Source organism: Ictalurus punctatus, chromosome 12 (assembly GCF_001660625.3).
Source record: "Ictalurus punctatus breed USDA103 chromosome 12, Coco_2.0, whole genome shotgun sequence".
Lineage (NCBI taxonomy): Eukaryota > Metazoa > Chordata > Actinopteri > Siluriformes > Ictaluridae > Ictalurus > Ictalurus punctatus.
Window position 1 is genome coordinate 968,713 of NC_030427.2, and position 25,360 is coordinate 994,072.

Genomic DNA, 25,360 nt, shown 5'->3' on the forward strand with positions numbered 1-25,360 from the left:
ATTTTGGAGACATTCTTTGTTTTGGTCTTCCTCCAAATTTCTGAAAGCCCCAGGGTTACTATAAATTAGATGAAGAATTAAAATATATATTTCTTTGCTCGAGTCTTCCACCCAATCAATGTTTAGATCTTTAAATTTGTTAGTGAAGTCGGAAAACATCAGCTTATAATACGGAATTCCTTTCCTCGATGGACCTTTTTTAGATTTCAAGTTGGAGATGTTCCCTATCCATTCTGTTTGCCTGCCAATACCACTCGCGATGATTTTGCAATTACATATTACTCATACTAAGTCTCCCTCATGTTTATTTCATGTCATTTTTATCCATAACACACTACACTACATTATGCATTATGCACAATAGATTTGAAGTCTTCGCTGACTCTGGACCAATAAGGGAACCTGCAAATGTAAGTGAAAACCAAATTCAAGGTGTCTCAAATCAAAAACTGCTGTAGATTTAACATTGACAAAATATTTCAAATTGTTACAGGCTCTACATCATTCAGAAATTCTGGCGGCCACAACAACGGCTAATCCTTATGTACCAAGTGTGTTCAGACAGGTCACAAAATCTTTCATTAAACCATCTCCAAACCAGTCAACACGGAAAAGGTCAATCAAAACACAGAACAGTGGATGGACAATAATATAGAGATCTTAAAAGAACACTACAATGAAGTAATAGCAACCATTTTGTCTGAAGTAAGAGAATTGGACATCCAGGCTTTCAACAGAGCAGTAACCTGGAGCAAAACAAGATATAGAAAGAAATTCACAGCGAGTTCAGCACAGACCCTGAAATCAATGTTAACAGAAATGCCAAAAAAGTCACTCGCCCCATTGGCTTAATCCTTCAATGACCCTGAATCGTTTCCACCTCTTAAACCGAGTACGTAACCTGTTATGGGTTCCTATGCGGGGACCGTAAGGGAAAATAGGGGGTTCGGTAGAGAGAGGAAAGCCAGACTTTCATTAACCCCAACACAGGCTGGCCCTAAAGGAAAAAGGGGAGAAAGGAACTTAAAACAACATGCATAAGAAACAGTAGAAGTGCCTATGGTCACAGATTTAACTAAGGAACTACAAATAATAATGGAAGAGAAACCAGTTAGTTTACCATCGACCTCTACTCTACTGAGGGAGGACCTGGAGAGCAGGAAACAAACCAAGCAGCTTGAACCATACAGCAATGTAGTGTGTTAGGAAAGTGGTTTCAATGGTATGAAGTCCTGCTGGAGGAACTTGCAATCAGAGATGTTCCATCACATCTGTGGAATTGTGATGTATTTGGCCTACCAGATCAGTTTTACTCTACTCGTGTGGTGGGGGAGGTGAGTAAACCCTGTGTAGAGGTTACTGCTGGGGAGAAAGGAGAGACCACGACAGTCCTTCAGCATTCAATGCAGCGGGAACGTTTAGGGTGTGCTGTTGTCAGTGCAACTCATTGTACCACGAGAGCTGTGGAGAAGATGTGTTTTCTATTAAATTAAATATATTTACAGTGTTGCTGCTATGGCACACTCAACACAATAGTGTCAATTTACTGTTAAAATTAAAATGATTTCAGTCGAAATTACCTGTTATCTTTTTATACTGGTCCATTTTAACTGAACAGCCGGCCCAATTTGCCTGAACATTGTGTTGTGGCTCAAGAGGGTTCCTGCCGATACTCTAACCCTCATAATTTTAAAACAATGATACTTTTTCATATTTTTAAAAGAAATTTATATTGAAGAGACCCATGCTAATTTATAAAAAAAAATCATTAGAGATCATGATTTGATGAGATGATGAGACATGATAGCTTATTTGATGGTATTATAAATCATTTTCCAAAAAGTGGCCCATGTTAGCTGACTTCACCCTAGCCATATGGAAAAGTACCTCATGTACACAGTTAACTATGGTGGTGGATCTTTAATGTTTTGGGGCTGTTTATCTGGCAGAGGACCTGGACATATGGTTAGGATACATGGCATCATGGACTATCAAATATCAACAGATATTAAATAAAAACCTGACTGCCTCTGCCAGAAAGATTAAAATGTGCCGTGGTTGGATCTTCCAGCAGGACAGTGATCCAAAACACACATCAAAATCAACAAATTTGGTTTACTGACCACAAAATCAAGATCCTGCCATGACCATCCCATGTGTTGACTCTTTCAAGTCATTTAACACTAATGAGCAGTATTAAAAATATTAACATGGATATCTGAGTCTGATAATAAAATTAACTTCTACTTACAGTCAAATTTTATAGTGTTTAGGACATTTAACACTCTTCCGTCCAAAAAAAACCAAAAGAGGGTACAAACTTTTACACTCAACTGTATTTTGTTTGAAATTGCGCTAATAGAACAACTGAATTATACTGTACTGTATTATAAAAAACATAGGATCTAATTTATTGTCACTATATACACTTTATATACACTTTACCTGGCTGCTATCACTATAACTGCTATGATCATATTTGGTATAAGCTAATTTGCTGAATACTCAGTCATAGCATGTTATGTTTACATTTATACCATTTTTCCATTATTGCACTACCTGTTATATGTTAAAAATTTTAACAGACCTGTGAGGACACATTTTTATTAATTATCTTTTTAAAAAAACATTCTTAGATTTCAGTGTTTGTTTGTGCTCACATAGTCCTATTGAACACAGCATACCACCATCTAACATACCGCATGGTTATATCTAGAGATATAGCGATAGCTCTTTAACATTTTACACTGGGTCAAAAAAAAGTCAAATCATTTATATTTATATATTTGCACTAGAGCTGCAACAACTAATCGATAAAATGGATAATAATCGATGATGAAAATTATTGTAATGAATCTCATTATGGATTAGATGGTCTGCATTACGTTACTTCTGTTCAGAAAACACGCTTCGGGGAGTAAATACTAAAGTTCTGTCCCAAATGAAGTACTGTACACTTACACTATGCACTATGTACTCTACTGTCTGTATACTCTACTGTGTGGATTTTAGAAAGGTAAAATCATCCCAAATGTATCACTAGTGATTTTTTTACTAACCGGTAGTATAAGTCACGATGACGAATGACGTCATACGCATTCTAGCATTAGCAGACACTCAGAGACACCGACACTTACTTTCTCCAGTTTACTCTCTGTCAGCGTTACCTATTATTCCCATGATGTCAGTCTCCATCAGATGGAGGAGAAATCATCACGTGACTGAGGAAGAAAATCAGAAATGCAGGGAGCATTTTATATTAAACACCGCGGAGCACAAAGTTATGTTTATATCCACTGTGCGTAAGGGGCAGGGGAAACTGGTGCACGCTGCTTAAAAGGTTTAGTTTAATGTTTGTTTATTGTTATTATATGCTGTATCTGTGCACTTACAGTGTAAATTCTGTTGTTTATTATAATGGAAGTGATGTGTTAGTAACGAGGCCGTGTTGCGATCACGCGCGGTGTAGACGCGCTGATACAGAGTGTAGCGCGAGTAAGATCTGTAATGTCTAATTCAAACACAAAATTTTATATAATTTATTTTATAGTATTTATGCATTATTTTCATGGCATGAATTAAACTACAGTCCTAATTAATAATATATATTCTGCTGTGTGTGTGTGTGTGTGTGTGTGTGTGTGTGTGTGTGTGTGTGTGTGTGTGTGTGTTTGAATTGGGTTCTTTTCTGTTTTGGACAAACACTTGTGTAAAGTTTTAGTCTGAAGTAAAACTCAGTTTGTGGATTTTATTTCATATAAGAAGAAATGGTACTGAAAGTTTGGCCCGCCCCATCTGATTAATCGAAAAAATAATCGGCCAACTAATCGATTATGAAAATAATGGTTAGTTGCAGCCCTAATAATTATTAATGAATGAATCATCCCCACTCCTTCCTCCAAGTGGATTTACCATATATTGTGTATGAGTATGGTTCATGTAGACCAGTTTACCTCACAGCTCCATGTTCCCTGATTCGATCCTGAGCTCAGGATACTGTTTATGTGGAACTGCAGTTACTCCCTGCGTCTGTGCAGGACTCCTCCAGGTTTTCTCCCACCACACAGACCTACTGGTTGGTGGATCTCCTATGCTATCTTGCCCCAGGGTGTGAATGAGTCTGTGATTCTGTGTCTCTGTGTGTGTCCGTGGTCTCCTGTGATGGACTGATGTAAGATATATTCTTGCCACTTGCCCATTAATCCTGGATAAACTCTGGATCCTCCTCCACCCTGAGCAGGATGAAGTGGTTACTGATGATAAATAAATGAGCAAAGTTAACAAATTGCATCTGCTTTTTACTTGTATCTACTCTATGGGTCAATATCGTACACTCATATAATTGTCAAATTATTAGAAATTCATGGCTTCAATATGTGAAGGGGAAAATATTGTTAACATAAAATGATATCTAATTCCTTTAATGCAAATAGGTTGAGTACAAAGCCACCTACTAAGCCACTACAGTGGAACTTAATGGTGGCCACACAAAATATTGACACTTTGGGCTCAATTTGGACATTTACACTTAGTGGTGTACTCACTTTTGTTGCCAGCAGTTTAGGCATTAATGGCTGTGTGTTGAGTTATTTTGAGGGGACAGCAAATTTACACTGTTACACAAGCTGTACACTCACTACTTTACATTGTAGCAAAGTGTCATTTCTTCATTGTTGTCACATGAAAAGATATGATCAAACATTTACAAAAATGTGAGGGGTGTACTCACTTTTGTGAGATACTGTATTTCTCATGGATTCATAGGGGTGCCAGTAATTGTCACTCTTGACCTCATACTAACATACGGACTAAGTATAGAAAATATTATCATTTTTCCGCAGTCTGAAGTTGTCTCAGACCATTATCTTATCTCGTTGATAATACGAATTGATCATAATATTTCCACCTCGCCTCGCTACAGCGTAAAACGTACCTACACATCAGCTACTGCACCGAGCTTCATAAATAACCTCGCAGAAACATCAATTAGATTTGGATCACCGTCAGATCACATAGAACTTGATCAGGCGACTGAAATCTTGGAGTCAACACTCCGCTACACGCTATATAGAGTGGCTCCACTCAAAAGGAAAATAATTAGAGAAAAAAAATTAGCACCCTGGTATAACGATCAAACGCGAACCTTAAAACAGACAACTCGACAATTAGAACGTAAATGGCGTCAAACCAAACTGGTGATATTTCAAACAGCATGGAAGGAGAGCCTCCTGAAATATAGGAAATCTCTTGGCGATGCTAGAAAAATCTATTTCTCCACCTTAATAGGAGACAACAAAAACAATTCTAGATTCCTTTTCAACACAGTAGCAAAATTAACTAGGAATAAAACCACTACAGAGAGAAACACTCAATCATTACATAGCAGTGAAGATTTCATGAAATTTTTCAATGATAAGGTTGAAAATATTAGACGTGAAATACAGGCCATTAAATTAAAACCGGACAGTACTGTAACAAACCCATTACATGACAATGTAGCAATATCAGATCAATGTTTAGAGTGTTTTGCTCCGCTTAGAGAGACCGAACTAGCTTCATTAATCTCTTCAGCAAATTCATCAACTTGCATACTAGATCCCGTACCTACATGTTTGTTTAAACAGATTTGTCCAGGAGTAATTGAACCACTTCTAAATATAATCAATTCTTCCCTAAGCACTGGCTGTGTACCTAAATCACTTAAATTAGCAGTTATTAAACCCTTGATTAAAAAACCTGACCTTGACCCATCTCAATTGTCCAGCTATAGACCAATATCAAATCTCCCCTTCATCTCTAAGATTTTAGAAAAGGTTGTAGCAAAGCAGTTATGCTCGTACTTAGATAGGAATAACATTCATGAAATGTATCAGTCAGGATTTAGACCTCATCATAGCACAGAGACAGCGTTAGTTAAAGTAGTAAATGACCTTCTACTGACTTACGATCAGGGTTGTGTCTCGCTGCTTGTGTTACTCGACCTTAGTGCAGGTTTTGATACTATAGAAGTGCAGGTTTTGATACTATAGATCATACTATTCTCCTTGATAGATTAGAAAATGTTGTTGGTATTAAGGGAACAGTCCTCTCCTGGCTCAGGTCTTATCTGACTGATCGTTATCAGTTCGTAGATGTAAATGGTGATTTCTCCATGCGTACTGAGGTTACTTTTGGAGTTCCACAGGGTTTTGTTTTAGGCCCACTGCTCTTTACTTTATATATGCTACCCCTAGGTCAAATTATTCGTAAACATGGAATGATCTTCCACTGTTATGCTGATGATACACAGCTGTATGTTTCAGCGAAGCCAGAGGACAGACAGAAGCTTAGTAAAGTTGAGGATTGTGTAAAGGACATTAGACGTTGGATGTTAATTAACTTCCTTCTACTTAATTCTGATAAAACATAAATACTTTTATTAGGCCCACGTGTAGCTAGAAGAAATCTTTCTGATCACATGAAAATAGTCACCTCGTCACCTCTAGATTAGATTACTGTAATGTCTTACTGTCTGGATGTTCCAGTAGGAATATAAATAAGCTCCAGTTAGTCCAGAATGCAGCTGCTAGAGTCCTAACGAGAACCAGAAGATATGACCATATCACACTGATATTATCAATACTGCATTGGCTCCCAGTAAAATCTCGCATTAACTATAAAATACTTTTATTAACCTATACAGCACTAAATGGTCTCGCGCCACAATATCTAAGAGACCTTTTGGTTTTATATGATCCGCCACGCCTACTTAGATCAAAAGATGCAGGCTATCTGACGGTACCTCGAATAGTGAAGGCTACAGCAGGGGGAAGTCTAGGCTTAAAACGTATTTGTTTACTCAAGCCTACCCTGACTAGATTCTGTTCTACTACTTCGCAGTCATAATTATCTTTTTTCTCCCTCTCTCCTTTTGCCGAACCCCACACGAATTTATGGAGATACTAGAGATCCAGATCCTTTCTGCCTCTGGATGGAGCTCAAATCTTCTTTAATTCCAGACTGCTGGGACTACGGCTGCTCCTAAGGCCATACAGACTTCATATGAATCTATAATGAACTTTTTCACACTAACTGTTTTCACCCAGATGAGGATGGGTTCCCTACTGAGTCAGGTTCCTCTCAAGGTTTCTTCCTCTTAAAACATCTTAGGGAGTTTTTCCTTGCCACCGTCGCCACTCAATAGCTTGCTCAGTTGGGATAAATTTGCACCTTTAATATCTGTATACCATGTTGATATTTCTGTAAAGCAGCTTTGAGACAATGTCTATTGTAAAAAGCACTATACAAATAAAATAAAATGAAATAAAAAATTGTTGTGCACCCATGTAACATTTTTTTTATAAACCTGTTTGCAATTGTTTATCCATGAGAGCAGAGTATTTTTGTGAATTTTTTTAACAAAAGGTTTTGTTCTTTGCTCATATTTACCAAGGGTGCCAATATTAGTGGAGGACACTGTACATGTTGTCACTCTCGGGTGGAAACCTCATATGACAAACTGTTACTTTTCAGGAAAAAAAACCTGTATGTTGTGCAGTGAACTGTTACAGTTGGAAGTGTGGCTGTACATAAAAAAATGTTTAAATGACATTAATGTTAGATTAAAAAAGCCTTTACAGACTTGGTGTTTACTGATGAAATAAAACGCTGTATTTATTCAAAGCAACCAGTTCTTTATGTACCTTCAAGATCACTGTTTACGTTCAGCTCTGCTGTGTGGCACATCAATCCTTCAACATGTAGGTGGGGTGGAGTTATGAGGCTTTACCAAAAGTTTTAGAGATTGAGATTTAGTCACAAACACTTTTTAATACTTTTCATTGGTTAAATATTTGTGAAACCCACAGATAAATGTAAAGGGTGACCAATAGCATTGTTTTATAAAGAACTTAAAGAAGGAAAAATGACCCAATCTGGAGATGCTAGGTTTCCATGTGACAGTGACATTATACAGATGGGTGAGAAATTAAAGGGAAAATTAACAGTGTCTTAATAAACAGTGTTAAGCCACCATGTGTTTCCAGAACAGCTTCAATGTGCCTTGGCATTGATTCTAGAAGTCTCTGGAATTGTACTGCTGAAATGGTACACTATTGTTCCAAAAGATCATCATTTGCTGTCTTGATAATGATGATCTCACATAGACATAACACATTGGTCTAAAATCTCCCATAGATGTTCAACTGGGTTGAGATCAGGTTAGGCCATGACATATCCTTCCAATCATTAACCGTTCATTGACCCCTTGTGCTGTATGGATGGTGCATTGTCCGTTTTAACAGGATAGAAATGCTTCATCATAGGAAAAAAGGTGATCATTCAAAACCACTTCATATTGATGTGCAGTGACCTTTTCCTTTAAGGGGATAAGTGGACCCAAACCATGCCAGAAAAATGCCCTCACCCCTAACTCCTTTCTTAAGGGTGTTCCTTTAATTTGCCACCTATCTGTACAACAATAATGAAAAACATGGCTTCATTTTTATTCAATAGATATTTATAAATTAATGTGTAAAACTAAATCCAGTGACTGTCCTAAACATCTGGGGACCTTATGCAAAACTTTATGAACATATAATAATTTTATTTATTTATTTTTACAAATCGCACAAGATCTGGTCTGTTAGTCACCAGTTCATGTGTGTGCATAATGTGTGTGCATGTATGTATGAGTTGACAGCAATTTGATTGACAGCAGTGGTTCTTGAGGCACAGTTGTTCAAAATAAGGAGATCTACAATTTGATATAAAGAATTTGTGTTTGTGGGAAACATCACATGATATAAAATCCACACACAAAACAAAATGTGATGGTGCCTCCCAGTGACCGTTTGGGTTCACACACAGGAACTTTAAATGTTGGCTGAAGACTGAGGAATAATTCTCAAAGCATCTTATCAAACAAAGCAAGTAATAATCTTTAAAAACCCCCATACTGGCACAGATTATTGAGCAATTATTAGTACCAGTGTTTGTCACTACAGGACCTCCAGTACCAGGACTCTGTGACTGATCTTACTGAGGATCCTGATCTCATGAGGTGAACTAAAAACTCGTCCATTATACTTCACAGCTCTGTTTCCCATCAGAGTAAAGTGTTTTATATGCACATTTCTTTTCTTCTGTTTTTCAGAGTGGTGTATTTGCTGCAGATGCACTCCATGGATATGAGGCACGTCTGCTCAGTCCCATCCTGAATGCAGAGACACAGGTAAATTATTTACCTGTCGCTTCAGCATGTATATGATTTCTTCCAATTTTATACAGTATTAGTATAATTTAAAGGACCAGTGGGTAAAATCGAAGCTCTAAAGTTTACATGTACAGTAACACTGTAATTCTTATTTATATCTCCTTCACCCTACCTTCCCTCCAAGCCCATATACATGAATACCTGCCTCCTACAATTTCTGATGGACAGAAGTTTATCGTCATGTTCATTTGCAACAATCCTTTCATTTACTGGATGAATGAACGTCAGCATTCATTCATACGCCTCGTCCCATACGCCTCGTCCCATACGAGGAAAGTATATCTGGGAAAACTAAGCGTTACGTATCAGACTTGACACATTTCACTGGTGTGTAAAACCTAACACTAACCTTTTTTTTTTTTCTTTTTTTTTATATAAAGAAAAACAAAACACAATGATTTATTACATTAATACTAAATAACTTTATCTGAAAGAGGAAAGGGCACTGCAACTACAACTACTTGCTGACCTGTTGTAATAAACTAGCTGAGGAACTCAAGGTTGATCAAGGATTCGTACAGGAAGATTTAAATAATTAAATACAGTGAAAAAAGTATTTGATCCCCTGCTGATTTTGTACGTTTGCCCACTGACAAAGAAATGATCATTCTATAATTTTAATGGTAGATTTATTTGAACATTGAGAGACAGAATAACAACAACACCTGCCCCCCCTCAGAAAAATGCATGTCATAAATGTTATAAATTGATTTGCATTTTAATGAGGGAAATAAGTATTTGACCCCTCTGGAAAACATGACTTAGTACTTGGTGGCAAAACCCTTGTTGGCAATCACAGAGGTCAGACGTTTCTCGTAGTTGGCCACCAGGTTTGCACACATTTCAGGAGGGATTTTGTCCCACTCCTCTTTGCAGATCTTCTCCAAGTCATTAAGGTTTCGAGGCTGACGTTTGGCAACTCGAACCTTCAGCTCCCTCCACAGATTTTCTATGGGATTAAGATCTGGAGACTGGCTAGGCCACTCCAGAACCTTAATGTGCTTCTCTTCTTTTCATTTGGAGGATTCAAAATTCAAATATCTCGCAGTTAATGTCACCCATTCCTATTCTGCATTAATGGCGGCGAATCTTACACCCTTAATTTCATACATGAAGTCAGCCTTTCAAAGATGGGCAGCTCTACCATTATCCCCTCTTGGTAGAATAAAGATGGTAAAAATGAACATTCTTCCAAAATTCCTCTACCTTTTCCAGTCCATCCCTTTGTTTTTACCCAAATCTTTACTTCAAGAATGTAGACCAATTAATCTCCTCTTTTATATGGGCAGGAAAAACTCCCAGGGTTTCCAAATTTTCACTTCAGAGGAGTCGACTAAGTGGTGGCCTCTCATTGCCCAATTTCATGTATTATTATTGGGCGGCTAATATTCAGAAACTGGTGCTCTGGGTGCAGGCCCCCTCTCTTCCATGGTGCCACTTAGAAGCGAAGTCTTGTACTTCAACCTCCCTCCCTGCTATGGTGTTCTCCTCCCTTCCTATAGCCCTTTCACAATACACGGATAATCCAATAGTATGTACCTCTCTAAAAATTTTCTATCAGTTTCGCCATAATTTTAAATCTATCTCGTTCTCAGCCATGGCCCCTATGTGTAATAACCACCCCTCCTCCCCTTTATAGATTCCACGTTCTCTTTGTGGGAAAAGAAGGGTCTGAAACGCTTTGAGGATCTTTTCATTAATAATGTGTTTGCAAACTTTTCTGAATTATCCTCGTTATTCAGCCTGCCTCCGTCTCACCTATTCCGTTTCTTTCAAGTTAGGCATTGTGTCTCCTCCCTATTCGCTGGGTTTCCCTCCTTACCTACAACGTCTGCATGGGAAGAGGTGTTCAATGCTGAATCCTCATAAGAGTGGCATTATCTCACGGATATATGTAACGATCTGGTCACCGGACGATTCTTACAATATCAAAACCATTAGTGCTTGGGAAGAGGAATTGGGCCTGGAGCTTGAGGATGATTAATTGGGCAGAGCCTTAGATAATATACGTACCACCACGTCATGTGCTAGACTTAGTTTCATACAGTTTAAAGTGGTCCATAGAGCTCACCTCTCTAGGAGGAAACTGTCTAAAATATATCCCAATGTTCCTGACGTGTTGAAAAATGCAAACTTTCGCCCTGTAAACTGAGTCATATGTTTGCACTCTGTCCCAAACTGCAGAACTTTTGGAACTCTTTCTTTGAAAGTCGTTCTTAAAATCAGATTGGATGTCTGTCCTTTAATTGCCGTCTTTGGTGTTCCATCTCAGCGTCAGCCTCTGAACCATAAACAAGGTAGTGTTGTGGCTTTTGCATCGTTACTTGCTCGGCACAGAATATTGTTGTCTTGGACCTCTCCACAACCCCCCTCTATATCAGTCTGGATTAAAGATTTAATGTTCTTTTTAAAACTTGAAAAAATCAAGTACAACATCAGAGGCAGGGGTGACTCATTGTTGGGAAAATGGCAACAATTTATTACCTACTTCAATGATGTACACACCCTGGAGGTGTTTTGAGGAGAGGTAGATGGTAAATACTAATCATCTTCATTTTTTTCCTGGTTGTTATTGTTTTTTGTTTCCCCCTTTATTTTGGTTTTGGCTGTGATTGTTTTGTTGTGGTTGTTGGGTGGGGTGTTATGTAAAATTTCCAATAAAAATTCTATGATCAAAAAGAAAGAATGCAGTAAACAGTATGAATTATAAACAGTAACACTGATCACAGATTGTTTGACTAGTTTCTAATACTTTCTTTCATTTGGTGATATGGTCTTGTATACTCTTTAAATAATTTTGTTCAGTACGAGGAGGCGGAGTCTGATGACTATGCCCCTCTCCAGTCCGATCCTAAACTCCAGCCTGGTTCTCAGGGTGCTCCTGTGATGCAGCACTGCCTCGAGCACTTCCTGTGCAGACTGGTGGAGCTCTACATCGCCCCGGGTCACGCGGGGGCGGGGCTGCGTTCACAGCTGCGTGTCAGCTCTTCCTGGAGTGTCCGTTTCCCCGTGTACATCGCCGAGGGAAACCTCAAATCTCCCTCCAGAGATGAGCAGAAAGGTCACAAACCAAAATGGTTTTATTTAACCAGCGCATATTAAACGGAACATACTCTCAGATTTGCATATTATTGTTTATTTGAAAGTTTTCTAATGGTTATTCTGGATTTACTTTTTCAATCTAATATTACTGATTTATTTATTATTTGCTGTTTATTATTACTAATTATGGTGTATAATTACTTCTAAATGAATATCAAGATCAACAATAATAATAGTTAATATGATTATTAATGGTGTGTGTGTGTGGTGATGGTGATGGTGATGCGGCGGTGTGACTCCGCCTTCTCGGTGGCTCGAGTCTCTGATGAACTCCTGTTTCTCTGAGCTGGACTTCAACATCCTCTCCGTCCCCCTCCTCATGGATCTGGTGGGTCTGACTCAGTCTGTCGCCATGGCGACAGCAGAACGGGTGGACATGGCTGACTCCGCCCAGCCGGTGAGCCCGAGCCAGGGTCCTGTTGCCGTGGTCATCAGGCCACCACTCACACAGGGGATGTTAAATCACATCGCCGACAAAAATGACTTCAAGGTGACATGTTAATCTCTTTCTTCATTTCTTTCATCCCTCTCTCACTCTTTTCTCCTTCCTCTCTTTCCTTTTTCCTTTATCTGTCTTCCTCTTTTTTTCCACGGTTTCTCCTGCTCTTTAACAATTGTGTCCTACCTTTTTATTCCTCTACCACGATTCTTTCATATTTATCATTTTTATTGTTCCCTTTTTCTTCTTTCTTTGTTATTTTTTCACATTTCTTTCCTCTCCTTTTTCGTTTCTAAATTTTCTGTCAGTCCCTTGTGTAGTTTGTCTCTCATATTTTTTGCTTTTTCCCTCCTGATTTCTGCTTTTCATTCTTTCTATTTAATTCTCGTTCATATCTCTCTCTCTATCATTCCCTCTCATCCTCTCTCTCACACACATTCTCTGTCTCTCCTTTTCCTTTACTCTTTGTCATTATTTTATGTCCTTTTTTCCTAATCCATGTTTTTTCTCTTGTTTTAGTGTAGTGTAATTGAACCTGGTGTGTATATAGTATTATCCGAGAGTCTCTCGCTGTGGATCTGCTGGTATTAATGCTGCACTCCGTTGTACTCCAGCTCTGAAAGTACAGAACCAGTTTTCCGGCGTTCCGATCTAAAGGCGCTGCAAAATAAAGGCTCGGCTCGGAAATAATGGTGGACACTCGGAGCAAGGTCATATTTGAGTTTGATAAACATATTAACAAGATCTACATTAATTATTCCTGTGATGCACAGAGAGAAATGATGTATAATCGTGGTCCCCGTCTTCATCTTTGCCCATAAAAATAATCTGTTACAGTGATTTTATCACGTTAGTGACTTTGGGCTAAAATCAGCGGAATTGTGGTACAAACCTAAACTTATGACACAAAAGCTACACGTCAACAAAGTCCGGTTTCATCACATGGAAAATAACGTGAAGGGAATTCTGTTTAGCGTTGACCGCGTGTGTGTGAGAGAGAGAGAGAGATCTCAGGACGGTGGACGTTAACTGTTCCATCGCACTTCTCCATGAGGGACGTTGTGGTTTTACGAGTTTAAGTACAACAGCTTGCAGCACAAGAGAGTAAAGTAAGGCAAATTCAGTACTTTGACTGTTTCAGAATGTTTAATTTGATTCTCGAGAACAAAAGGATGCTGATGAAGGAAGTTTATTTGTACTCAAATGTTGGCAGGAGGTGTGAGGTTTCCCCTGGTGCTCCGTGAGCTCTGAGGGACCCTGTAGGGATCGTCTCGGGGAGCAGCGTACTCTGCCATGTTGGGTAAACCAGACAGCACACAGCAGCTCAGAGCATGGCGAGAAATCCCCGTTTTCGATTGCATGCCATTCAGAAGTCTGCTCATCATACTACCACCTACTTCATCCATGGTGGTAGTGCCATTGTAAATGGTAAATGGCGCACTTATATAGCAAATGATATATTTGCAATATATATATATATATATCAAAAAAAAGCATATTTTTATCCAAAGCACTTTACACTGTGTCTCATTCACACACACACACACCAATGGTAGCAGAGCTGCCATGCAAGGCACTTACTTGGGGTTCAGTGTCTTACCCAAGGACACTTCGGCATGTGGAGTCACCGAGGCTGGGAATTGAACCGCCAACCCTACAATTAGTGGACAACCTGCGCCACAGCCACCCCGGTAGAACTGTGTCCTGTCGCCCGTTGTATCCTCCAGCAACGAACAGGAGATCGGGCAGCACCTCAATGCCGAAGTTGCTGCGCTTGTTGTTCATGGCTGGACCTTGTGTCCACACGTTGGTCTGAGGATTATACACCTCTACATCTTACAGCTTAGGTGATTAACACCATCATCTCCCCCGACAGCGTAAACCTGTTGTCTGTATGCGAGCACGCCCAGTCCACGCCTTCTGATCATCATGGGGGGTGAGGGTCCACACTCCCATCTGAGGACTGTAATACTCCCCTATCAAAAAACACTCAGTCCAGTTAGACCCTTCGCATACGTACACTTTGCCGTTCAGTACTGTAGCGCTAGAGTTGCTCCTGCGTTCGTGCATCGGCGCGATCATGCTCCACCGATCATTCTCAGGTTCATATGGCCCGGCTGTATTCTGATGTTCTTCATGGAATCCTCCCATAGCATAGATATGACCATCCAGCTCACACATGCTCACCTTATACCGGATAGAGTGCATGGGGCTCACCTGAGCCCAGGTTCTGGTGATGGGATCAAACCTTCTGACAATTCTGAAGCATTCTTGCATGGTATTCCCCATGTTATATCCTCCAATGCAGTACACGAAGCCATTCAGATACACCATCCTATGAAAGGCTTGTGGACTCTCGTCATTGCATGTGATTTTAACCCAGCATGCCGCTCGTATATCGTACGCTTCTATGGCATTGATGGGAATCCTTTGGCACCAGCCACCGATGGCCAGCAGAACGGCACTAGGCAGGAGGAGTCTCGTGAGATCAGAGCTGAGAGAAAGGCTCGGGTTGAGGTCATCGATGCCCATCAGAACGCTGGTGACGATCGGCTTACATGTCATGTCGTCCATCACTAAAACGTTGTTGCTCACATTGTTCATAAGGTAATCGTGTGTCAGTAGCCCCAGACGCACCTTAGGCAGTAACACTCCTATGTGCGCTTTCCGTTTCCATGGCGCATGTTTGATCCACTGTAAGACGGCCTCGAACACCAAGCTCTCCTGTTTCACATTCAGTTCGTCCTTCTCTATTATCTCGCTCAGCTGCTCGACCATCAGGTCCAGGAACTCCTCAGAGAGGCGCACCATCTCCTCAAAGTTGTGCAAGATAAACCGGAAGGCCTGTTGCTTCTACTTCTCGCAGAAGTGGGAGTGAGCAAAACGCCAGATGTTGACGCAGTTCTCTGGACACAGCTGAGCCTTCAGGAACGCGCAAGACTTGTTCAGCAGGCTGTTCACCAACAGATAATCAGCAGCGATCAGCAGCTTATACTCGTTTTTCTCCGTGATGTTAACACGTCTTGTATACGCGTACTCCACGATCAGCTCCATTATCTCGGGGGACACATTAGGGATGCTGTACCCGAGCTTATCAGGAGGGTACCTGCTGTTGGTATTCTTGGATGTTCAACTGTTTTTTTTTATTTATTTTTTTACTTTAAGCAAAAAACAAAATCACAGGTATGACTCAAAACATTTTTGTTTAATATCTGAACTTTCTGGCTTCATGAACCATACCTCAAACAAGTTAAATTCAATTATCTTTATTAATGGCATATTTTTTTCTAAATCAAATTGAGAAAAAAAGATGGATTCATTGTTGAGGAAAATATTATGGAATCGGCTTGTAATTTGCATTTCTAAAACAGCAAGTGTAAAAATGCTAATTAGTCTGCAGTTAAGAGTGCTTACAGACCTTAACCTTGGACATTTTGAAAGGAAACATGGTCCCAACAAGAGTTGGCGATTGAAACAATAGAAAGGCTTATAAAACTCTTTCAAGAATGAAATCCAACACGGAGTGTGGTAAATGATGTCGGATGTTCCCAGTCAGCTATGTCTAAAATTTGGAGCAAGTATAAGCAAAATGGGAAGGAAGACGTCAAAGTGTCAGGACAGAAAACACACAGCAATGTGCCTTGAAAATAGAAAATGCACAACAAAACAAATGGGCAGAAACAGGGGTCAATGTTTGTGACAGAACTGTAAAAAATTGGCTGAATGAAATGGGATTTATATTTACAAAAGCCAAATGAAATCCAGCACGAACACCTCAACAGAAGAAAACAAGGTTACTACAGCAGTTACCACTGTAAAAAAAATATTTCTTGACTTTAGTAAGTTCAACTTATTTTATTCAGTTGTTTCAATTAATAGCCGATTTAGTTGTACTGACTTATTTAAACGAGTTTGCTCAACATTTAATTATTTATATGGAATCACACACGTGTTCAACACAATGTATTCCCTAGCAACCAATTACATTACTGCGTACGTCACTTCCGCAAGCCGTTACGTTTCCTTCACAACAAGGCTGTGCTCTTTTTCATCGGTGGACATCTTGAATGGGTCCAAGTCAGGTCATTCATTTTATTTGATATTACTCTCAATATTAATATGTATTTGATATTACTCTCAATATTAATATGTATTTGATATTACTCTCAATATTAATATGTATTTGATATTACTCTTAGTATTAATATGTATTTGATATTACTCTCAATATTAATATGTATTTGATATTACTCTCAGTATTAATATGTATTTGATATTACTCTCAGTATTAATATGTATTTGATATTAATCTGAATATTAATATGTATTTGATATTACTCTCAATGTCTGTTGTTAAGTTTTGTTGATAATTTGCTGGTGGATGAGGTGCATTGTGAACATAGAGGCATTTGTAGGCGGTAAACTGCTTCACAGAAAACATTGCTTTACCAAAAAACAGTTTGAGGTCATTTTTGTCACGTTTTTGAGGTAACTTATTTTTTGTAGCGAGTATTGTGCTCTTGTTTGTGTGTGAGAGATTTGTGAATAAAAAGGCTGCTTGAGTCACTTCTCAAGCCGTTAAACTTCTCTCCAGCAAATCCGTGCCTCACTTTGGTCTCTGAGCATCTGATGCTAATGCTGGCTCAAATTTAGCCTATTACCCAAAAACACTTAAAATTCAACATAGAAGCAAATATTCACATCTACCTCTGAGACCAGTTGGAGATAGAAAAAAAGACACCAGCTGTGAGTGAGAAGAAGCAAGGGTCCAGCTTTATTGGTTCTGTTCCACCACACGAGATCCACACCGATGAGAATTCTCAGAAGTGATCTGATACACTGAGCTTAAGCTCCAGTATTTATACTGTATTTACACAGTCAATAACCAATATGTTTCAAAAAGACTATGATATCAATACCAATAGGGTTTAAAAAGAGCTCATCTACATTACTATTATGTTCTAAAAAAGGCCTATTCAACTTACCATTAGCTAAAAAAAACAGGGCTTTTCAACTTACCAATAGATTCTAAAACAGGGTATTTCAATTTACCATGGGGGGGGGGGGGGGGGTTGCAGCTTGACTCAGCTACCCTTATAAATGGCTCCTCATGGTTTTCTCTTAAAATTAAGGCCTTCCTTGCGAGACAAGAATCTTCACCATCTGAATTATGAGTAAATTACATTATTCTGTATTTCTAGTTTATAATTTATTTTCATATTTGCTCTATATCTCTATTTTATATATAGTTATACTGCTTGAAAAAAGTTTACTGTACTTCCTATTTCATAATATCATTATATTACCCTTCTACTGTCCTACATATCCTAATATTCTGTATTTTATAGAGTTTTCTATTATTATAAGATATTACCCTTATAATATCTCAATACTCCTTTTTATTATTCTTATAAATTTATAATGTTATGTGTGTGTGTGTGTTATGTCTACATGCCCGCCCTTGACTGTACGAGAGTGTGTGTGTGTGTGTGTGTTAGCACTCCTCAGCTCTTATACTTCTTTTTGACTCTTCGACTAATAAACCATAGTGTAGTACTCTTAAAGATCTTTAAAGTGTAAATCCAATTAGTCAATATCCGCCTAACACCGCTTCTGTGTGTCTTGGTGCCCGTCTTTTCTTCTTCTCCCCTTTATTGGATACTAGGTCTCCCTCATGTTTATTTTATGACATTTTTAATCACACAAATTATTTCAGCTGCAGCAGATTCTTGTGAACAGGTTTGACATGCGGTGCTTAATGTAGGTGTGTGTTTAAAATATGTGTATTGGAAGTGTACATTCGTGTCCCATTCGTTTAAATGCTTCAAAACATAAATAAGTTTTTAAATAATCCTGAAATTCTTGTCGGCGTTGGTTTACTGAGCGATGAAGAGTCGGTTCAACTGATTCAGTTCATTCATTCAAACCATCGAAATAGGATAAGCGGCTTTGGTAATGATTCTTTAAATGAACCGATTCAGAATCCTCTTCTTGAATCGTTTGAGTCATTCTCACTCGGTCAGGGTTGCACGTGTTGGTTGCTTTTCCTGCACGTGTAATCAGCACGTGTTCACAGACCGTAAATCCCGACCCCATGGTAGACACTCGACAGAAATTTCATACTAAAGTAAGTATTTTATATTTTCTGGGTCTAAACAGAGCAGAAGTATTGCTAATGTGTTGTACAGATTCTATTGGACTGGTGAACTGTGTGGATTTGTATATTTAACCCAGTTTAATATGGCCTGCTTTGTTCAGTCAGAGACAAGTAAATCTGTTCTAATGTTCATTTATTTTCCATAGATAAAACAAATGTTTGTTTACACATGAATACGTACTTTGTGCCTTCAGAATTGTGGAGATTTGGGTCTTGACTATTTTAAATTTGGTTCTCTTCAACAGGTTGTGTTTGAGTTGTGCAGGCTTGTGTCACCTGACTTAAAGAAGGCATTCTTTGAAGGGCTTGATCAGCACCTCCCACGGCTCCTGCAGTTGTACAACACCGAGAGGCAGTGAAATACCCGAAATCCAACATGTGATGACCCGCATTGATCAAGAGGTAAGTCTAATGAACTTTAGTTTGTTCTGCTCCAGAAATGTGCCGATATCCAGCAGAACAGCACTGATAGTTGTGTAATAGACGTGCACAGTAGACCTGTCGTGATTAATAAATAATCTTATAAATGTGATTACTTGATGAACGTAGACAAAACTCTATACATGTGAAATGTTTTGTTGAAGTTCAGATGAATCTCTGATTCTGAGTTCTGCAGAAAGATTTTGAATGCCTGTCATTCACCAGAACAAATTTGCAGTTGATCAGTCTGTCTAAAAGAAAAAATCTAAACACGCAATACAAAATTCCTGCAGTGTGAATAAAGCCTTTGTGTTGCTTTTAGCAAACATGTCTAGTACTCTCGGTTCAATGTACACAATTTACCCCATTTAAATGCATTTTGGAAATTGTTCCAAATGGCCTTAAAGTGTGAATATTCACTGTATGCCAAATAAGTAATCAAAGAATGGAATGGATTTTTTTTTTTCTTCTCTAATGGACAATTATAAAAGATGATGCATCAGGTACAAAGTATCAGAGTTCCCCCTCCCCCCCCACACACACACACAGACCCCCCCCCCCCCCAATGGTTGCATGACTTTTGCTACACCATTTTCACTGCGTGTTACAAATCACTTCGAGGTAAAGCACTGCTGCAGCCCTATTGGATCTGCTCCGTTTTTTAAATTATTGATAATAATACTATTAAATTTGCTCTCGCTCTCTCTCTCTCTCTCTCTCTCTCTCTCTCTCTCTCTCTCTCTCTCTCTCCCTCACTTCCCAGAGTAAACAGTGTGAGACATCACAGCGAGAATGCAATTCCAAATCTGTAACGTAATTTTACGCTATCAGAAGGAGGGACACGTTCAATCTCAGTCTTTAATTAGATCTCTGGCAACGAAGGGGTGTGTGTGTAAAACAATAACATGCATGATATATATTATGATAAGATCGTATACATGATTATGATGAATGAATGAATGCCTTTTATTGTCACTATACATATGTACAATGAAATTAAGAGCCACTCCTTTTTTTTGTTCCGTGCCAACATGTACATAGAATAAACAGATAAACAAGATAAATAAACAAGATAAATAAACAAGATATTGGGGTGGATGGGGAGGTACTATGAAATGCACAGTTTTGAGACACTATATACATATGCTGTGAACTCAGTACATGTATGTGTTTAGAATGGTAATAGCTTTTGGGAAAAAAATATTCTTAAATCTATTAGTCCTTGTTTTGATGCACCTGTAACGTCTCCCTGAGGGCAACAGATTGAACAGATCAAAGCCAGAGTGAGAGCTGTCCTTAATGATGGTTTTTCCTCTGCTGTGGCAACGGGAGGTGTAAATATCCATCAGGGAGGGGAGAGGGCAGCCAATGATCTTCTGTGCTGCTCTTACTACTCTCTGAAGCCTCTCCCTGTGTGCCGCGGTGCAGCTACCGTACCACACCGTGATACAGTATGTCAGCAGGCTCTCGACGGACGAGCGGTAGAAGATCAGCAGCAGATTGGGGTCCAGATTGTACTTCCTGAGAACCCTCAGGAAGTGTAGCCACGTTTGAGCCTTCTTGATAACCGCTGTGATGTTGTCCGTCCAGGAGATGTCTGCAGAGATAAGGACGCCAAGAAACCGGAAGGTGTGGACCCTCTCCACACACTCACCATTGATGAAAAGGGGGGCCAGCTCAGTGTTGTGCTTCCTGAAGTCTACAATGAGTTCCTTGGTTTTCTTGGTGTTTAGAGCCAGATTGTTCTTTGAACACCAGGCTGCCAAGTTTAGGACTTCCTCTCTGTAGGCTGCCTCCTCTCCTTTTGAGATGAGTCCGACCACTGTGGTGTCGTCAGCAAACTTGATGATGAGATTATTGTTGTGGACTGGACTACAGTTGTATGTGTAGAGACAGTACAGGAGGGGGCTCAGCACACAGCCCTGTGGAGAACCTGTGCTCAACGTGCGAGTGGAGGAGAGGTGGTGTCTGAGTCTCACTGTCTGAGACCGGTTGGTGAGAAAGTCCTTTATCCAGGCACACGTGAGCGGGGGAGGCCATGGGTGACCAATTTGGTGATGAGAATGTCCGGAATTATTGTATTAAAAGCCGAACTGTAATCCACAAAAAGCATCCGGGCGTAGCTCTGTTGCTGCTCTAGATGTCTCAACACATAGTGGACAGCTACGGTGATAGCATCCTCTGTGGATCTGTTTGCACGATAAGCAAACTGATAAGGATCGAAGTCTGGGGGGAGGTAGTCCCTGATGTGCTGAAGAACCAATCTCTCAAAGCACTTCATGATAACTGGAGTGAGGGCCACAGGACGATAATCATTCAGGCTAGTGGTGGGCGACTTCTTTGGCACTGGAATGATTATGGCTGATTTTAAGCAGGCCGGGATGACTGCTTGGGCCAGGGAGAGATTGAAAATTCTGGTAAAGATATGGACAAGCTGGTGGGCACATGATCTGAGCACCTTACCAGGTACATCGTCTGGGCCAGCAGCTTTCCTGGGGTTCACTGCCAGAAACATCTGTCTAACATCGTGTTCCCTCACAGTAAGTAGAGTGGTGCAGGAACCAGGAGGGGATGGAGGCAGGGCTGAACTGGTACGGGGGCCAGATGAGGGTGGAGGTGGGGCTGGAGAAGATGAGTGCTGTTGTTGTGATGTTTCAAAGCGAGCAAAGAAGCAATTTAGCTCTTCTGCCAGAATCGCACTCAGGTCTCCTGTTGTCGCATCATGGCCTCTGTAGTTCGTGATGTTCTGTATGCCCTGCCACACCTCCCGTTTATTTTTGCTGGACAGGTGGGACTCTATGCTCCTCTTATAGACCACCTTAGCTTCCTTAATACCACCTTTCAGGTTGGCACGAGCGGTTCTGTACAGAGTTCAGATTATAAGCAGATTATACCTCTAATCTTATAAGATAAAAGGTATAAAAATGGAAACCGAGCTTCGGCACATCAGTAATAATAATAAGTGGTATGATGTGATCAATGGATCGATGAGGCTCTCTCTGAGTTACTCAGCATTTTCTCTCCACACTGTCATGTCTTTCCTTTTCTCCCGTCCGTGGCTCCGAGACGCGTGTTGTGGATAAAAATGACATGAAATAAACTTGAGGGAGACCTAGTATGAGTAATATATAATTTTATTGAAAATTCACAAGACTGGTGGGTGCATAATCGTGAGGAGAGCGGTAGGGGGAAGAAAATGGGGGGCATCCCGGGGACATGGGATAGTCAGCAAGGGTGAAATAAGGAGAACAGTGAGAGTACGGCGGACTGACAGGTGAGAAGAGGGAAGAATGGTCAGAGCCCAGAACAGAGAAGGTGACATCATCCTTCAGACTGAAAGCTGGAGGGAGGGTCAGGCAGAGGGTCTGTCTGTGTAGAGGCGTCAATACACACATTCACGTGGTGGATTCTGTATCTGAGAGGGGGGACTCCGCGTTTCCATTTCCAGAGGGGGTGCTGCGAAGAATGTTAAGTAGCACCATGATGTCAGCAGTGAGATGTGCGAGCTGATAGTGAGTGTTCAGATCCAAATCCAGCCCCTCCAGTAAAGGAGAGAAGAAAAAATGACGACGGGCACCTAGACATACAGAAGCGTTATTAGGCAGATATTGACTAATTGGATTCACACTTTAAGATCTTTAAGAGTAACACACTATGGTTTATTAGTCACAGAGAAATATAAGAGCTGAGGAGTGCAGGCTGAGAAACACACACACTCTCGTACAGTCAAGGACAGGCATGCAGACATAACACACCCAAAGGCCCGAACGCGCACACATAACATTATGAGATAACAACATGAGACCAAGGTCTCTAAATTGTTTTCTCTCTCTCTCACTTTCAGTCCTAATGGTAGTCAGAAAGTCCTCTTTCAATACATCATGGTAAATTTGATAAGCCTCTTTTTAAACATCATGGTAATGTAGATGAGCTCTTTTTAACCCTATTGGTATTGATATCATAGTCTTTCTGAAATATATTGGTTATCTACTGTGTAAATACAGTATAAATACTGGAGCTTGAGCTCCGGGTGTCAGATCACTTCTGAGAATTCTCATCGGTGTGGATCTCGTGAGGTGGAAATAAAATCTGGACCCTTGCTTCTTCTCACTCATGGCTGGTGTCTTTTTTTTTTCTATCTCCAACTGGGTTCACAGATGTGAGTATTTGCTTCTATGTTGAATTTTAAGTGTCTTTGGGTAATGGGCTAAATTTGGGCCAGCATGTACTGACGTTCAGGTCTGGAAGGATGTTCCATGATTGACACCTCCAGGGGAGTCAGGCTGATCAGTACAAAGTGTTTATATGTGATAAAGGGAAGAGATCTGGTGGAAAGTCAGAGTTATAGAGTTATAGTGCAGAACTCCCACCACACACCAGCTATTAGTGGAGAGGAGAGAGTGATATAGCCAATTCAGAGATGGGGATTATTAGGGGGTGATCGAGAAGGCCAATGAGGGAATTTGGGCAGGACACTGGGGTTATACCCCTACTCTTTTTTAAATTTATTTTATTTTTATTTATTTTTATTTATGTTTTATATTTTTAATGACCACAGAGAGTCAGGACCTCAGTTTAATGTCTCATCCAAAAGACAGTGCTGTTTATACAGTAGTGTCCCCGTCACTATATTGGGGCATTAGACCCCACACAGACCACAGGGTGAGCCCCCCCTGCTGGTCTCACTATTACCACTTCCATCAGCAAGCTTAGTTTTCCCCAGGAGGTCTCCCAGTACTGGCCAGGCTCAACCCTGCTTATCTTCAGTGGAACGCCAGGCAAGAGCTGTAGGGAAAGATGGCTCTGGTTATGTATTTCTGCATTCAGTGATGGACTGGGAACCTGTTTTCTCGTAGCTGCCCTAACTGTTTAGGAGGGCGTGCTCCTCAGTGCAGAGGTACGCTCCATATGGAGGCTCTATTCAATGGCTGTACCCTGTGCTGTGATTGGCTTGCAGGTTTGGAGGCAGTGTGTTTGAAGTGCCACTGCATTACGATAAGCCCGCCTTTGAGAGTGAAACTCGCAGCTAGGAGACCAGCAAAACACACTGTGACTGTAAACACACACACACACACACACACACACACACACACACACACACACATGCGTACATGTTCACATACACTATACATACATTTACAGTCACAGGTTTGGATTTAAAAATGCATTTTATTTCATTTCTGTGTGTGAGTTAATGAATGACCTCATGCTGTGGTTAATGGGAGGAAAATCTCTCTCCTCTTTTATCTCTGGGGTGTGTGTACTGGAGAAACACACAGTTCACCAGCTCCCTCTGCTGTACATGTGTTGCATTACCTCTCTCTTTCTCACGCACACAGTCCGTATATACTGAATTTGCCATGTGACAGGTGTTCCTGGTTCAGTATGGGTGGAGCTTATGTTAATTTTTTTTCAACTTTATCATGTGACATCCGTTAGCTTTTCTTTCCACTTGTTCAGCTTGATCATCTATTTAATGCTGTATAGCGACTGCTGGGTAGGTAACGTTAATGTTCGCTATGTTAACTAGGGCTAGCACAGCTGATATTACTAAACTATTATACTGTTTAATTATAGGCAGGCTTTTATGCCCACAAATACTAAAGAAATAAAAACAGAAGCTATTATTCTAATTTTACTAACTATTTTACAAAATATCAAAATGTGTCCTTTTATGTGTGTGTGCTTCACAATGTGGCCTTATTGGTATCTTCTGTACTCTATGAACTACTGATCTGAACTGTTAAATAAGAGGTGTAATTTTAATCAAATTATAGTGATATGAAAATGTAAACTGTAAATAAAGTCTCTTTTTATCATGAATGTATGTGTCCACTTGATCCCTTGGCATGAACGGGGATATTTATCTAGAGTATCAGTTACTATACGAAGTCTGTAGTAACAGCATTTCTCTGAAGATGATTTAATGGAGCTTGTGTTTAGAGTGTAACTTGTACTTTAGTTTTCTTCATTTTCCCAAAATTTAACA

General features: G+C 39.9%; 2 protein-coding genes across 2 annotated transcripts in view; one reads left to right on the forward strand and one right to left on the reverse strand.

Moving 5' to 3' along the window:
* Positions 1-25,360, reverse strand: part of LOC128628682 (kelch-like protein 10) — a 230,100-nt gene that overhangs the window by 162,853 nt on the left and 41,887 nt on the right. The window lies entirely within an intron of this gene.
* The window catches only part of LOC124626708 (kinetochore-associated protein 1), a 45,641-nt gene continuing 38,969 nt past the window's right edge, over positions 18,689-25,360 (forward strand). Inside the window, exons 1-2 of the mRNA XM_053684392.1 lie at positions 18,689-18,921; positions 19,197-19,353. The gene's annotated coding sequence lies outside the window, so the exon portion shown is untranslated. The remainder of the gene's footprint in view (positions 18,922-19,196; positions 19,354-25,360) is intronic.